Source organism: Cricetulus griseus, chromosome 8, assembly GCF_003668045.3.
Source record: "Cricetulus griseus strain 17A/GY chromosome 8, alternate assembly CriGri-PICRH-1.0, whole genome shotgun sequence".
Taxonomy (NCBI): Eukaryota; Metazoa; Chordata; class Mammalia; order Rodentia; family Cricetidae; genus Cricetulus; species Cricetulus griseus.
This window is the reverse complement of record NC_048601.1, coordinates 54,757,635-54,772,548: the sequence shown is the minus strand read 5'-3', so window position 1 is coordinate 54,772,548 and position 14,914 is coordinate 54,757,635.

Sequence of the window (14,914 nt, the reverse complement as noted above, 5' to 3'; positions counted from 1 at the left end):
TGTCTTTTAAGGGGCATTTGAATTTAAGTTGCATTCGGATTACACAAATACTGGTGGGTTTAGGGAACTCACTACCTCAGTATACTGTGTTAGCACAAGATGAAGTTCTTTTCGTTTTTTTGTTTTGGTTTTTCGAGACAGGGTTTTTCTGTGTAGCTTTGTAGGCCAGGTTGGCCTCGAACTCACAGAGATTCGCCTGCCTTTGCCTCCCTAGTGCTGGGACTAAAGGCGTGCGCCACCATTTTTTTTTTTTTTTTTTTTTTTTTTTTTTTTTGGTTTTTCGAGACAGGGTTTCTCTGTGGCTTTGGAGGCTGTCCGGAACTTGCTCTTGTAGACCAGGGTGGTCTCGAACTCACAGAGATCCGCCTGCCTCTGCCTCCCGAGTACTGGGATTAAAGGCTTGCGCCACCAACGCCCGGCTGGTTTTGATTTTTTTTAAAGTAGGTCTCTCTCTGAAGCTCTGACTGTTCTGGAGCTGACTTTGAACTCATGAGAACCACTTGCCTCTGCCTCCTGAGTGCTGAGACTAGGTGTGTGCCACCACAACAGCACAATGTGAGGTGTTTTCTTTTTTAAAGGTGTGCAGTGTTTTTGCATTTATTCATTTTAACGATGTTAAATACTAGAAACAGATGGCCTAGAAGAGACAATCTGAATGAAGTTTTGATTAAGTATTTCTTTGAGATTTATTTTTGATTGTGTGTGTATTTGCTAAGTGTGAGTGCAGGTGCTCTTAGAGGCTAGAAGAGGGTACCATCTGATGCGGGTGTTCGGAACTGAACTCAGTCCACTAGAAGAGCAGCAAATGATCCTAACTGCTGGGCTATCTCTCTGGTCCCTTGATTTTGTGTATTAAAAACAATAAGCATGAATCTTAAATCTTGTTAATCTTCAGGACAATGAAGATGTTAAAATAGTAACAGAGTCCAGACCTCAACTTGCTTTAATACTGTAAGAACTCAGCACAAAATAAAATTTGTATTTTACAAAACAAAGTTCTGGAATAAAAATGTAGCTTGATTTTCTTTTTTTTCCTCCCAGACAAAATTTTGAGCATCTTATTTATGTTCATGACAGGACAGTAGGTACAAAAATTTTGTTGAAAAGTGAAAGTAGAACTGAGAATGTAACTCTCTTATTGGCAAACTGCTTGTCTAATATGTGAGGCCCTGTGTTTAGTGCTCACAAAATAAATAAAACCAAAATACAAATTATAATACCAAAAATATTTTAGTACTACACAATATATGTTTCTTCAAAATACTATTAAAACTTGTGGATTGAGTGAAAAATTTTGATCATCAATGAGAAGAAAATCTAAGAGAACATAATAAGTTTCATACATTAAATATTTCAGGACCAAAGACCTCATAGAGTCTGGCCTGATGACTTAGACCTGAAGTTCCAGAACTCAGGGACTGAGGGAAGAGTATGAGCAGTTTGAGGACAGCCTGGGCTACAAAAGCTCTAAACAAGAAAGAGTTCCCAAAGTGTTAACATGGTAAGGATAAGACAGGCCAGGGCCAGGGAGCTGTCCCTGGGCTAAAGTGCTCCCATGCAGACCTAATGGCCTGAGTTCAATCCCCGGAACCCACACAAAGGTGGAAGGAGAGAATCAACTCCACAAAGTTGTCTTTGGACCTCCACATGCACACACCCAGACCCCCGACAAATCCCCACCAGTACTTTGTTTTTAAAGGTTTGGTTTGATGTCATATCTAGAAAAAAAGTAAGAATAAAAAAGGTTCAGAAGGTATTATCAGAATTTTTAGCACCATTATAAAAGTGAGTCGATTATTTTCATGAAAATGTTTTGACTCACCAATGTGGTATGGACCCAGTTTTTAATTCACACAAACAATGGATAGTTTGAAAAAAGTGGAAGACAGTATAGATAGAAAAAGAAAGGTATATTGCTTGAAAGAAGTGAAATATCAATTCTAAGTGAAAATAGACGATATTAAAATGTGTAATGCCAACAGTAGGAAATGATATTGAGCCTTTCAATTTACATTTCTTTATTGGAGGGGTCAGAAGGGATGTGGCACTGGGATGCAACCCCAGGCCTGGAGCACACTAGACAAATACTCTACTCCTGAGCTGTATGTAACTCCAGTCTTGGACTTTGTTATTTTATTTATTTTTGTTTATTTTTGTGATTATATCATTTCTCCCCTATCCTCCCTCCAAATCTTCCCTTATATACCTTGTTTTCTTTAAAATTCATGGCCTATTTTCTCCTTAATTGTTATATGTATATGTGTACATATATATTCCCAACTATAACTGCTCAGTATGTGTACTGTTGCTTCACTTGCATGTGTGGTTTTAGGGATGACTACTTAGTGTTGGATAATCACTTTGGGGGCTATTCCCTGAGGAAGACTATTTGTCCTGCTCTCAGAATTCCTTGGTTGCCTGTAGTTCTTTGTGTAGGTTTGAGGCCTCTTGTTCTTTCTGCCATGCACTTTGACATGTCTATTGTTGAGCTCATGTTTAAGTGGCCATGTTAGTGAGACTTTAGTCGGTCCCTGGACTTCTTGAGTCCTGAAATTTGGCTCCTGGCTTGTGAAGACATTGGATTGGGGGGGAGAGGGGGCTGGGGTGCTCACTATTGGCACTGGTAAAGTACAAAGAGTGAATGCATCTCCTCCAGGGCCTCTGTGGGCTTCCCTGTGCAGTCCATGAGGAAGAGGAAGTAGCAACTGCCCTGATGTCTGTAAATTGCTACAGATTCTCTCTTCTGGAACTCTGAAAACTGCAACATTCCTCATGACACCCTTTCACTCAACCTTACCTATGCAGTTTGTCCGTGCTCCATGTCAGGTGATTTCCCCCTCTTCCTTGCTCTGTAATCCACAAATGGTCATTCTGGTATTGATGACAAGTTTCCAGATTGGTCTGTTTTTGTTCTTTTTTTTTTTTTTTGAAATGAAACCGTGAGTACATATCTTTGGGTAGCCATGTTTTTATTTCTCTTGAGTTTTGCTTAAGGAACAGAATTACTGAGTCTGGATGTGTAATCATTATTCCAATAGGTCATGCATTCAGCTCAAATCTATAGTATTCTATTGGCAGAGGAAGAGAAAGAACGTGGGGAAAGTCATCAAGCCTCTGAAAGCCACACTTCAGCATTCAGATATGTAGCTCTTCACAAATTGTTGCTCCCAACCTTGCTTCCAGCTCCGTCCTCCATTTTGCTCCATTGTTCTGCTACTGGGTCTTCTCTCTAGTGTGCTCCTCACCTCCCAGCCTTGAGCATGCATGCCCCACTCAGCTCTTGAAGCTCAGCACAGATGTTACCACCTACACCTAGCCTCCCTCACACCCCTAAGCTGGGGCCAGTTTCCTTATGCCATCTGCTTCTGTGGCTGATGTAACCTGAGCAAACTCGTGGGCACATTTACTTTGTTAAAATTACCTCATCATGGTGGGCTGGAGAGATGGTTCAGTGGTTAAGAGGACACACTTCTCTTATAGAGGACCCCAATTAGGTTCCCAGCACCCATATCAGGCAGCTCACAACTGCCTGTAATTCCAACTCCAGGGAATCTGATGCCCTCTTCTAGCCTCTGTGGGCATGTGCACAGGGAAATAATTAAAACCAAAGTTAAAAGCCAGAGGTGGTAGTGCATGCCTTTAATCTCAGCACTTGGGAGGCAGAGGCAGGCAGATCTCTTAGTTTAAGGCCAGCCTGTTCTATTTATATAGTGAGTTCCATGCTAGCCAGTGCTATACAGTGAGACCCTGTCTCAAACAATAACAAACCCCATACTTACTTCTCCACCCACTATCAAGATGGCTGTGGGATCTCCAGGCCCTCATGTCCTGATCCAGATAATTAGAATTAATGTTATATCCACTGACATCTACTGGACTTCCAGTGGCTTGTGACATCTCACAGAATGTCCACCTGTACTTGTTTGTCATGCCATCTGACAGAGCTACTGTGGCTTGGATAGCTGTTCTCAAAAGGCCATGTGTCAAAGCCTTGCTCACTGGGTTGACAGTACTGGGAGGCAGTGACACCTTTAAGAGGTATAGCCTAGTATGTCTTTTGGTGGATATCCTTGAAGGAAATTGTTGGATCCTTGTGCCTGTTTCTTGTTTCCTGGACATGAGATAAGTGGGTTTTGTTCTGCTGACAAACCTAAAGCACCTGTGTCATGTACTAAACCTCCAAGATTATGAGTTGAAATAAACCCCTTTGTATAAGTTATTGGCCTTGGGTGTTACAGTGCAAGGCTAGTGACTAGTGACTAGTGACTCAGGATCTTTCCTCTTGGAGTTATTAACTCCTGTTTTCACTAGTTGGGTTTTGTAAGTACGGTTGACTAGGTTACCTCTCTGTTCTTTGGCAATAACCATCCTTCGCACTGTAGTGAAAAGTCTAAGGCAATGGTTCTTTCTCAACCTTCCTAATGCTGCAACCCTTTGATACTGTTCCTCATGTGGGGACTCCAACCATAAAATTATTTCATTGCTATTTCATGTCTGTAATTTTGCTGCTGTTATGAATTGTAATGTAGATATCTTATATGCAGAACATCTGATGTGCAAACCCCTGTGACCCACAGGTTGGGAACCCCTCATCTGAGAGGTCTTGTTTCCTTGTTTTCTAGATTTCCTCTTGTGTCTCAGTTCCTGTCTGGACTGGTCCTCTAGGCCTGCAGCTCACCTTAGCTTGTGTTTTCTCTTCTGAGGATGTCTCTTCATTTTCCTGTTTCTGGGACATTGCACCCTCCTCTTTCTTGGGAAGCCCCCCTTCTTCTTTTTAATCACCTTCCCCAGCAGTGTCTAAGGATGGTATGTGGGAGAAAACCTCCCTAGGGTATGGGTCTGATGGCCATAGAGGATGTCAGTTGGAAATCACTCTTTGTTAGCATTTGAAATGGTTGTCTACCATAGAGATATTCTACAGCTGAGAAGTCTGGAGCTGTTCTGATCATTGGCTCTTTGTGTCATCTTCAGTGGAACCTGGGTAGGTAGAATGTGGGCCTGCTTGCCAGCCATCTGGGAGCTGAGTTGCAGACAGGTCTGATGCTGTTTCTACCCTTAAACTTCACAGTGGCCTCCTGATGCTCCTATCAGAATGCACTGGTTTGTTTCCCCAGACACTGGAATAATTGTAGATGGTATGTGGGATACCCAGTTGCACTGCCTTTTGGAAAAGCAGAGAATAGTGTCTAGGATTAGTATATCCCTTATAACATCTGAGATAGCCTCATTGTAAAGACATTATTTGTTGCTTGTTTAAAATTCAAATTGAGTTGGGTATCTTAGTTTAGTTTTAATTTATTTTGTTTGGTGTCCTCCCCCAGATGGCTACCTCCTGTTTTCTGCTGGGGGGGGTCAGTCACTCAATTGAGAGAGGCATGGGGGGTATCTGTGTTTAACCACTTTAATGAGTTTGATTTCCAGCCCAGATCTGGTGCATAACTACTGAAGCTTTACACAAGCCCAGCAGCAGCATGGAGGTGTTACCATCATGCAAGGACTTACAGACCCAGCACACCCCTACTCTGGCCTCCCTCACACCCCTGCCCCAGGGGCACTGATATACACCCCACCTTTGCAAGCAGTTGACAAATAGGAAGACAGAATCACTTCATGTCTATCTACTTTCCAAGAGCTGATGTTCCTTTAGCCATCATTCACCTGCCACTGTCTCTTTCTCTATTTTTGGAGTTCTTAGTTCAAGGGGATTTCCTGAGAGAAGCAAGGGATTTGGGGAATGAAGTGTTAATCTAATTAACCTTTATCAATAAAGAACTGAAAGATCAGAGAACAGGGAGCAGCCACCAGTTGCTTCCTACGTCTCCAGCTCCTCCATGAAAAAGGGCCCAGATCCTCTCTCCACCCCACCTTACTACTTACTGTCTCAACTCTACAGTTCTCCAAATCTAGTTTGGTTAGCTAGTGGCTAGCTCTGCCCTCTGGCTCCAAACAAACTTTATTTTTGTCAGAACACAATCAAAATACCACACAACAGGCCTCATAGACCCAGCATTCTGCTTCTGGTCTCCCCACACCCCTGCACTAGAGGCACTGATAGTACACCCCATCTTTGCAAGTAGTTGACAAACAGGAAGACAGAATCACTTCTGATACAAGATATGAAAATATGCAAATTATCAATAACTTTTTTTCAAAGTGGACATAGTTATGCATCTACACAGATCAAGTGAAAGAACATGGCAGTCCTATAAGGCAACTGACCTTTCCAAGTCTAGCCTTCAATGGCCTTCTTGAAGAGCTTTTACAAGGACAAGATAGTGTATGTTTTAGGTTTTCCAGGAAGTGACATCTGTGATGACTACTCAGCTCTGCTCTTGCTCTGTTAGCACAAAAGCAGCCACAGATGACAGCAAATGAGTGGCCATGACTGTGTTGCAATAAATCTTATTTACAAAGAAAGGGAGGAGTAGGATTGAGTCTTTGGGACTGCAGCATTAGCTCCTTTCTGTATCCAGTCCCTCCACCAAGCCACTGTGAGTCGCAGAGGCTCTACTCTAGGAAGGGTTTGCCTCAGGTATAGTACACTAATATTGGGATGCCCTTCGCTGTTGCCCTGCCTCGTTCGCAGAGTGAGGTTCCACCCCAAGAAAGAGAAACCGAGCAGTTTACCACTGCCCCATGATCTGTCATGAATCAGGGCATCAATGATAGACATGGATAATAGTCCCTGACACAAAGTTTTCACCTAAGTGGAGACAGACGGTAAATTGATAGCACCCCTTGTAACTCCCCAAAGGAGCTGATTTGACTTACTGAAGTTTGTGGAAATTCAACCCTAGGGCACATTCACAACCTTGGCTATGGTGGTGACAGTGCAAGAGGAGATCGAGGGTAAACACATCCAGCTCAGGAGCTGAAGAGAACCAGATAGGGACAGAGAGGAAGGTTTTTCATGGGGTCAGAAGAAAATACACAATGAGATGGAGGCATGGGTTGTGTCTAGGTGAAGCTGTTAAGACATGGTGCTTGCTAATTCATGTCTCCTGTTGCTGATACATTTGGTTGCTAGATACAGGGTCTCCTTTCTTCTCCTCCTCCTTTTCTCCCCCCTCCCCCACTCTCATGGAGACAGGGACTTACTCTGTAGATCAGTCTGGCCTCGAACTCACAGAGATCTGCCTGCCTCTGCCTTCTATGTACTAGGATTATAGGTATGTGCTACTCTGCCTGACTTTTCTTTCTTTCTTTTGGGGACAGGATCTCATGAATCTCAGGATGGCTGCAAAACTAGCTATGTAGCTGAAAATGACCTTAAACTTCTGAGGTCTCCTGCCTCTATCTCCCAAGTGTTAGGATTACAGGTGTGTGCTAGCTACCACACCCAGTTTATGTGATGCTGGGGTTAAACATATGGGCTCTGTATGCGATTGGCAAGTACTCTACCAAGTGAAGCTCATTCCCACCCCCAACAGGTTTCTTTTCTTTTTTTTTTTTTTTTTAAAAAGGGGATTTTTATTTTATATGTATGAATGTGTTTGTCTGCATGTATGTATGAGTACCACATGTGCGAAATACCTGAGGAGGCCAGAACAAGGTTCAGATCACCTGGAGCTGGAGTTACAGATGGTTGTGAGCCTTTGTGAGGATTCTGGGAACTGAATTCAGGTTCTGTGTAAGATCAGCCAGTGCTCTTAACTGCTGAGCCTTCTCTTATTTTGGAATATTTGATTACACAGTGACACTCTAAGACTGTTAATAAAGCTTAATTTTAAGTTGGGGTGGAGTTAGTGGCTGGCTGACCAGAATTAGCTATGGAGACTTTGGAGGACCAAGGATACATATAGAGAAACAAAGGAAGTAGTAGGCAGGGCCCTTTGGATAGGGAAAGGAGAGAGGTCGTCACTGGTTGCTGCTTCTCTGACCAATCAGGTTTTTATCCCAATATACAACTCCCAAGTTTTTATTAATAATAAAAATTTAAACTCTTCAATCTCTAGTACCTCTTTCTATTTCCTTTTAATTTTTTAGATTTATTATTTTATGTGTATGAGTGTTTTGCTTGCATGTATGTCTATTTATGACATATGTGCCTGGTGCCAGAGGAAGTCAGAATGAAGGAACCGGCTTCCCTTTTGGCAGCCATAATGGTTGAACATGTGCTTCTATGACCTTGTCCTAGAAACCAGAAAGTCAGATGCCTGTCTTGTGACAAGGAACCAATCAGAAGTTAGCTGGTGGTGCTATGCTTTATGGCTCTGGGTGTGCTTTACGGACAAGCGCACAGCAATGACGTAGAGAGCATAGCAACCACCCTGGGAGGGCCTATGAGCCATAACAACCAGTTGACCAATCAACACAGGGCAAGCCCTCCAAGCCTGGAGGCACACCAATCGTAAGCCTGTGCGTACCCCTAGACACTCCCCTTACGCTGCCCTATAAGATCTTTGGGGAGACCTTAGGAGCCGTCTTTTCTAGCTGTCCGCCATGGCGGGTGGGTGAAAGACCCGAGCTAACATGGGGTTAGCTCGTTAAATTACAATAAAGCCTCGTGCAGTTTGCAGCAAGCTCTCGAATCCGCCTGGTGATTGGGGTGACCGCGAACCTGGCCTGAGACCCCGGATACTTGAGTTTTCGGGGGTCTAACATTTTGGGGGCTCGTCCGCGATCACCCTTCACCTGAGTGGATTCGATCTTGGAGGTAAGATGATTCGAGCTCGAAACTTGTATATGTTCAATGTTCTATGTTTCTTGTTTAGTCTCTTGCTGTTTTGTTTGGTGCCATGATTTGTATTTGATCTGCGCAGAATTTGTATTTGTAATTCGGACTTCTGGGGAAGACCCTGAAGTCCTGCCCTGGATGAAAGTCCGAGGGTTGCTTGATTTGATCTGCGCAGAATTTGTAATTTGTATTTGATCTGCGCAGAATTTGTAATTGAACCATAGGGTAAGCAGACTTGCGAGAACCTTGGTTCCACCCTGGATGAAAGTCCAAGGTTTGGTTGTAATTTTGGTTTGGGGCACCATTTCTTTGCCGCGGTTTGTCCTGTCTAATGTTTGTGCTGTCTAATGTGCTGTCATTTGTGTTATGTGTTTCTTAAGCATCTCTTTCTGTCCCACATTGCCCATGCACATGGCATGCATGGGTCAGGGGGTCAGGGGTCTTTTCTTCTCTGAGCTCATGGCGCCACCTCAACTGTTATCGGCAGATGCGCCGGAGGACAGACTGCCACTCTGAGGACACCCAGGACCCAGGAGGTATGGACTCGGGCCAAGGACACTTGGACCCGCCTCAGTTAGCCGCCGAGTTCTGCCGCCGTCTTCCCGGCGCCATTGCCTTATGAGCAGCGTGGGCGGATTGGGTTGGCGTCTGTTCTTTCCTGTCTATTCTGTGTTATCATCATTGGTTTTCAATTCAGGATCCACCACGCCACCCCCTTTCTATCCCCACCTGCGGGTCTGAGGCATGCCCAGTAGGACTGTTTCTGCCCCAGCTGCCGTTATGGCTGTTTCCCTGCTCTGGGGGAACATGGCTACAAGGCCGAGATCTGCTACCCGTCTTTCTGTGCTCCACACACATGGTATGCAGGGGGGCCGCAGGAGTCTTTTTCCCACCCCTGGATTGGCCTAGGGTCTGGGGTTACCAGCAGCACCCCCACCCCAGGTCTCTCTGCCTTGAGCACATGGAGCTAGCTCAGGCAGATGAACCATCAGTCCTGATCCGGATATTCAAAAAAAAAAAAAGGGGGGGCCTTAAAGTTATTAAGAACTATAAAAGGGACTTTGACAAAATTTTTATGTTAACTAAAAAATAAAAAAAAAATGTAAGAGACTTAAATAATAAAGAGGGAAAAAAAAATTGTCTAGAATGTCTAAGAGGGTCAGAAATAAACTAAAAGGTTATAGAGGGTTAAAGCAAGTTGTTGGAGGTCAGAGAAAGAGAAAGTTATAGAGGGTTAAAGTAAGTTGTAAAAGGTCAGAGAAAAGTTGTTAAAGGTCAGAAAAAAGGTTGTTACTAGTCAAAAAAAATGTAAACTATGCTATGGTTTCTCATGTCTAAAATTTTAATCATATTAAGCTGATTTTGTTTTTTAAAAAAAAAAGGTCCTGTTTATTTCTCAAGTAATTTATATATACTTGTTTTAAAATGTTCTGTTTCCTGGTTTAGCCAGCACATGGCCAACTGGTCACATGACTTGACTGGTCGCCATTTTGCTAAAGTTAAAAAAAAAATACTTAAGCCGCCATCTTGACTAAAGGTGACCCCATGGAAATTAGAGGTACCATCTTAGAAACAAGTTTTCAATTAAGATTTAAAATGTTAATGCTTCTATATATTACAGAAAGACCTTAAGGGAATTTAAATTTCTTTTTAAAACCAGTTTTCAAATGTTTGTTTTTATTAAAGTTTGTACTTAAAGAGCTTCAATTTAGAATTATTCTTAAGCAAAGCCTGACAATGTAAAGTTCTTGTTTTATAAAAGATGCTAATCTGTTACAGTTTGTGTTTTCAAAAGTTAAGTTTAGGGTGTTGGTAGCACACACCTTTAAGCTCAGGGTATAGGTGGCACACGCCTTTAATCCCACCACTCGGGAGTAAGAGGCAAATGGATCTTTATGAGTTCAAGGCCTGCCTGGTCCGGCAGATCGAATTCCAGGACAGGCTCCAAAGTCACAGAAAAACCCTGTCTCAGAAAGAAGTTAAGCTACTGTTTAAGGAATATAAGGTAGCTCTATGCAGTTTTAAGTTCAGCTGTGCTGTTTCAAACATTTTACTAAGTTAAAACCAGTTACAGTCAGACTAAAAATCATTTACAGAAATAAGACCTTACCTAGCCACCTGTGTGCTTCTTGTGTGCTTAAGGAAAACAACTAAAACAGACCTCTAATGCTTCAGAGATCTTCAGAATATGGCATTTAAATTGTTATCTTTAAAGTTTATAATGTCAGACAGACTGCCAGATCCGGACAGTGACCCAAAGTCTCCAAAGAAGATTACGAGGCACCTCAGTTCCTGCACCTGGACCAGTGAGCGAGATGCTCAGATGTGAAACCTGCCGCCTGCCAGAACCTGGCCGAGACTGTGGACAAAGCTGCTGGACACTGGAAAATTGATTGCACCCCTTTGCCTAGACAAAACAAGGTCAGTCTTTTCCATGTCCGTCTTCCACAGAGAAAAAAAAAACTCTCACAGTATAGGCCTGGCGAAGATTGCTGTTCTTTGAGACAGCTGCCTCCAACGGTAATGGAGAAACTTGGGTGTGGCTAACTGTATATAGACTGGCTTCTGTCACTTTTCAGTAGATTCGGATAAAATATACCCTTCTCAGATCTCTGAAATATTACTGGTTGTCAGCTTGACAGCATCAGTCAGTCAGATCCACTATAGACTAGTCAGTATGTTAGCTGATAAAATAGTAACTATCTACTGTTCAGGCACGAGCTCAAAGTTTTTAAGTTTATTTTGGTTGTCATCTAAGTACAAACTTAAAGGGCTTTTCATCAGGCCAAAGGCACCTCTGTCCAATCCATACCTGGCACCCTGGACAGAAGAAAAATGTACATGCTTATAGCCCAAATCTGTAGTTTTTGCTAAATATGTTCCTGCTGTTTAAACAGATATCCAAATATCTGCTTTTTCTACACTGTGGGCTTCAGTAAATAAGTTTTAACCTCTGTTCCTAGTTTAAACATGTCTTAAACAGGTTTCTACTTCTGGCAGACATCTGAATATCAGTTGCTGACTACAGACTGTTCTAAGACTGCGAGCCCTAGACTTGCTATGAATGTGAACCAGTTCAGCTGATGTGGACACCCCCTGTCTCTACAACAGTGTCTGCTAACCAGAAGCCCCTGATGGATTCCCCATTGCCTAAATTCCTTTTTGCTTTTGACTAGCATTTCAACCTTCTGGGGTCCCTAACTTCGTCCCAAAGTCAGCAGGAAGCAGTTTGGAAAAGAATTTCGCCGTCCATTTTCCCTGGTTAAAATGCTAAGTCAAAAGGAACTCCCTTACATGGGGATGCCAATATCTATCACTCCCTGATGGGGATGCTAGAGAGACAGCAATTCCATGATTGGAATTTCCAGAAAAGAAAATGGGGGAATGAAGGAACCGGCTTCCCTTTTGGCAGCCATAATGGTTGAACATGTGCTTCTATGACCTTGTCCTAGAAACCAGAAAGTCAGATGCCTGTCTTGTGACAAGGAACCAATCAGAAGTTAGCTGGTGGTGCTATGCTTTATGGCTCTGGGTGTGCTTTACGGACAAGCGCACAGCAATGACGTAGAGAGCATAGCAACCACCCTGGGAGGGCCTATGAGCCATAACAACCAGTTGACCAATCAACACAGGGCAAGCCCTCCAAGCCTGGAGGCACACCAATCGTAAGCCTGTGCGTACCCCTAGACACTCCCCTTACGCTGCCCTATAAGATCTTTGGGGAGACCTTAGGAGCCGTCTTTTTCTAGCTGTCCGCCATGGCGGGTGGGTGAAAGACCCGAGCTAACATGGGGTTAGCTCGTTAAATTACAATAAAGCCTCGTGCAGTTTGCAGCAAGCTCTCGAATCCGCCTGGTGATTGGGGTGACCGCGAACCTGGCCTGAGACCCCGGATACTTGAGTTTTCGGGGGTCTAACAAGAAGAGGGCATCAGATCCCCTCGAACTGAAGTTACAGATGGTTGTAAGTCACTGTGTGGATTCTGGAACATGACCTCCTTATTCAGTTACATCTTCACCAGCTTTCTGTCCTTTACTGCCTAAGCTTGGCTGTCCTGAAACTAGCTCTGTAGACTAGACTGGCCTCAAACTCAGAGATCTGCCAGCCTCCGCCCTCTGAGTGTTAGAATTAAAGGCACACACCATTACACCTGGCTCTAAGCTTTTCTTTAATTCCTTTTCACAAGTTGGAAATTTAGCTGTGTGGGATCTTGCCCTGAGGCCACCATTCCCTTTATTCCATTTCTTAATCTGATTATCACCTTGAACACTTCTTGGTGCTCCTTTCTACCTCAAATTTTACATTTTGTTGCTCCTTTTCACTATAAATTTGTGTAAGAGCGACTAGTAATAACCACACATCAGAGTCTATACTAGTCTGTTTCTACATTTTCTCTGCCGATGGAATTAATCCAAAACTCTTCACTTTAGCCTCAAGCAGACTCTTCAGACAATGGCAAAAACAAAACAACAACAACAACAACAAAACCAGAAAACAGTTACTTCCTTCACCAAAATATCACAAGAATGATCTCCAGGCAACATACTAAAGTTATTTTACTCAAAAAAAAAAAAAAAAAAAAAACCTCCTCTGAACCATCTTGAGCCAGCCCCACACAGTTCAAATCACACCCAACACCACTGTCTTCCATGCTCCCACCGGTATAGCCCATTGAGCAGTACTTAAAGAATTCAACTGCTTATCTAATCCATAGTCCCAAGGTCCACATCCTTTCAAACAAAAGCATGGTCAGGCCTATCACAGCAATACCCCAGTCCCTGGTACCAACTTCTGTCTTAGGGTTTCTATTGCTGTGAAGAGACACCATGACTACAGCAACTCTTATAAAGGAAAAACATTTAATTGGAGTGGTTTGCATTTTCAGAGGTTTAGTCCATTATCATCATGACGGAACATGGTGGTGTGCAGGCAAGCATGGTACTGGAACTTGATATAGGCAATAGGAAGTGGTCTAGCTCATTGGGCGCAACTTGAGCCCTCCTCCACAGTGACATACTTCCTCTAACAAGGCCACACCTCCTAATAGTACCACTCCCTCTGGGAGCCATTCTCTTTCAAAACACCACACAGGCTGTCCTGCTGCAGCACCACATGGCAGCTGAGGAGTGAGAAAAGAAAGAAGGCAGGATCCCAATATCCCCCTAGAGGGCATGCCCATGTAACCTTATTCTACTAGCTCCCCCTCCTAATCATTAGGACCTAATGTGTCCACCATCTCCCAATAGCACTCAGGCTTGTGAAAGGTTTTAACACATAGTTCTTTGGGAGGCATTTACTAATCCAAAGCACAGAGTCACAGTGTCATTATTTTGGTGTCAAATGTCTTCCTGGACACAGTGATAAGTGCTAGGTGTCACTTTCCTTTATGGGTGGCAGGACTTGGCTCTGACTAGCATTTGACTGTCTGTGATTTTGACCTGTAAACAGTGGGCCAGAGTGGCTCATCTTCTGGGCCTCTTTAGTCACACACCAAAGGCTCGGCTCTTCTGCAGCTTCTGAGGCTCTCAGGTGATCCACAGGGCTGTTCTGCCTGGCAGCCTCCTGTCCTGTGTGACCCCTGAGGTTCACACATGGCTTTCCAGCAGCTCTTGGCCAGTTTGTGTAATCTCACCTGGGCACACAGAGCTCAGAAACCCAGGCAGACTGTGCACAGAATCAGGGAGCGTTCTGTGTGACTATCTCCCTTCCTGTGCCGGCAATTTCCAATTCTTGTCTTCCATAGATGACAGCCATTCCTCCCCCACTTCACTGTGTTCTTCCTGGATCCCTAGTGTATCGCAGCAGGGAAGACCACCTCATTTATTCCTGCAGTTGTGGTTTGAATGTGGCTTGGCCACTCCCAAGTTCACAATGGAGTTTAATTTCCATTGAGAGATATTATGAGGGTAGACACTTGGTCTGACTGTGGTTTTTAGAGGTGGGTTCCTTGGGAGGTGACTGGGATTAAGCCATCGTGGTAAACCCTGTGATAGAATTCTGGTGTCTTTATGAGAAGAGAGAGGCCCAAAGACAGAGCCTCACACATGCTCTTTCTCTTGCCATGCAAAGTCCTACATGGCCTCTGAACCATGTGTAGCACTGGGTAAGGCATTCAGCCTCCCAGAGCCATGAGCCTGAATAAAGCAATCTCATTGGTGACTTATTTAGATTGCACTATTGAGAGTTATGAGCAACAGAAAGTTGACTAACATGCCATCTTCCAGAGGTCGCTGTCTG